A 3,148-nucleotide genomic window follows, 5' to 3' on the forward strand; every position below is an offset into this window, starting at 1 on the left:
TAGAAAAGTGATTCGCCGTTTATAGTGAATCGAAGAAAAATGCCAAAACGAAACTAATAGCTCTTCTGGGCTAAAGCCCTTTGGGCTAAAAAATTACAAATAAATTCTTACATAGAATCTTTTCTTCTTTTTCTTTAAGTAAAATATATATCATATTTTATCGTTCGTTCTTGCGTTACATAAGGCGTTCGCCCTTTATGGAAACGATTTTCTATTAAAATTCTCTTCGTAGCATTTTAAGATAAAGATTCGACATTTGGCATTCTGAATATAGTCTTCTGCTACTGTTTTGTTTTGACTTCGAAAGTGATAGATTGCTCGAAAGTTATGTAAATGCACTGGGGAAAAATACTCATATCAACAAATTGTAAAGCGGTTAATAAATCAAAGTTAGTGCACTTGAAGGATTGGTATTTTTAATATATTAAATCTGAAAGGGAAAAAATAGTCTAGTTGAAAGTCAAAAGGACAAAATGGGTGCAAAACCAAGACTTTTCGAACCCGGATAGATAATCAAGAAAGTGACGTCTCTGATCCTGAAAGAAAATACACCTGTTCAGAAATCTATTGCATCGAAATTGGGAAATTCTAGAATAGTAATTAAAATCATTCATAAAGATTTGAAGTTGAAATGACGTTAAATTTTAAGTTAATCTGCTTTTGCCAAAGCATATAGCGGAAAAAAATCCGTAGAAAATTATATGAGAAATACCTAGCTGCCGATAAGTGGAAATTTGTGGTAACAGTCGATGAGGTATCGGTATGTTTAAAAGGCCATAAGGGGGAGGGCATAAATATTCTGTTGTTCACTGATAAAAATAACGGTACGAAATGGTCTCATGAATGTTTGGAAAAGCTCCGAACTTGATTCATGATATTTGCAGAATTTTATTACAACAGAAAGTTAAAACTTGAATAATTCTCCAGTAAGAGTAAGATTAGTCCTTGTATTATCAGCAGAATATATTACAGCCAATTTTTGAAGAAGTATTTCCAGCCTTACACGTAGAGGACTTCAACAATCATAGGAACAAAGCCTCTAGTCACTCGTCTTACTCAACTGCTGCTTATTTAGAAAAGAAAGAATTAAAAGCAGAAATAAAACGCATTCCATTTAGTGAAATAACCATCTGAAGCTCCTCCTATGGACTTTTGAGCTTTCGGTTTGGTAAAACGAGCCTTAAGAAACCGGCATCCAAGACCACTCAACAGACTTTGGAAAACTACCCAAGAGGAGTGGGATAAAACTAATATTATTGTGCTGAAAAGATTTTATCTTTACGAAAAGTTCGAGCTACAACTAATCAAAGCTATCAAACAGAAGCAAACTTTCGCAACAAATTCCTGCTTTATGAATATAAATTAATTATCAAAATTATTTCCATAAAGTATGAAATGTATTAGTATTTTGGATAGTTTTTGGAGTTATGTTACACATTCCATAATTATTCTTATCTCAAGTACATTTATGAGCGATTATCAAAGATTCAGTCTATGGTATATATAAAATTCACGTATGAGTAAGAACAGCAAAATCAAGTACTAAAATGTTTATTAAATAAAATCTAAATAATCAGTTAGCTCTGTTTGACAGAGAGGAAGATCAACAATAATATCAAAATTTTGTTACATGCTCTAAGGAGATATGCATTTAAAATTATTCTGTATGTCAGAATATGAAATTTGAACACTAGTACTTCAAGGTTGAAAATGCACTTTCATTCTGTAAATTTAGCTTATATACACATTAATGAAGGTTGAAAAAGGGTTGAATATAAAGTAGTGGTACCATGGCGCTAGTTCAATAGTTCTGAAAAGACTTTACTATCATAGATACAAACACTTACCAATCTCTCAATAAAATCACCTGCCATATCTACCACTATTAGTACTAGTTATTGGAAAATGTTGCGCACTATCAGCCTGTCCACATTATTTCATATTCTACAAAAATCGCCTTCAGTTGCGAATAACCTCCTCTTTACTACTGTGATAAATACCTCTCAATCGGTTTTTTACTATATCGAAGAGATTACAGTCACACGGATTCACATTGAATGAGTATGAAACATATTCCAATACCTCCCATCGCCACCACTGCAGGAGATCCTGACCTCTATCATATTCCAACTCCTCACTTTGTAATGGAGAATGATAGAATTCTTCAGATATTCCATCTGCGTCCAGCAATCAGGAGGAAATGACATTTGTTGTTGACGGATCCCATCCTCCTCTATTACAGTGCTATAGCAAACTGACAAGTGGCCACCCATATCAAGATTTAGTGTACCAGATAGCCGGCCGGTGTCTAAATAAAAATTTATAACGATCACAAAGCCCGATTGAAACTTCACGGACTCAGTAGGATTCCATGCCGAGCTCGAAAGGACTTCGGTGCGAAATGTAAGATTTTAGCCACAGTGAAGGCTGCTAATTGCCTCCGTGACCAGTCACCCGCGACGTGAAGTTCCCCATGCGTTGCCATCCTTCAACCGACTCCGAAGTGGATCTTCAGAGGCTCATTCCCTATGACAATACATGGTGCCACAGTACGAGCGTTGTCACAGAATATCGGGTCACAGTTCCTGATGGTGATGGGAAGTTTTAGAACAAATGTTGTCGTTTTGTTCTTAACCAAAAAACGCTGCAATATTGCTCCGAATGCCAGACGCAGATAATGCCTTAGATGTTGAATCATATCATCGTCCATGGTAATGTGCAACATCATAATGAAACAACTGTCAGGGATTCCCTGTGATGATGGCGACGGAAAAAGGAAGGACCGCCATAATCTCTTCACCAAAAATGAACGATCTGTTGCGAAAGATCCACTACGACAGTATGCATAGCAGCGGCCGAACGATCAAATCCTCTTAATTTTTCCTGGCAACATTTGTTATTATTGGTAAGTCTCCTGGATTCAATCCACGGCAAAGGGCTATATGCATGGAATTTCCTCATTCTCAGCGTAGAGCCAGTTTCCCTTAAAAGGTTCTCCGCGGAAACATCATTTTCCATAGGCAGGTAACTCTAGCGTGCTTTGTCGTTACCCAGATAATTACTTGCAAAAATAAATAAAATTCATCTGTTCCCTAGTGTAGAACGTCGACGGTAGTGGATGTGCTGATTACGTCTTCCATAAATTGGA

This window comes from Stegodyphus dumicola, chromosome 2 (assembly GCF_044657685.1).
Source record: "Stegodyphus dumicola isolate Sdum_Otavi_A_Nest chromosome 2, ASM4465768v1".
In the NCBI taxonomy this organism is placed as follows: Eukaryota; Metazoa; Arthropoda; class Arachnida; order Araneae; family Eresidae; genus Stegodyphus; species Stegodyphus dumicola.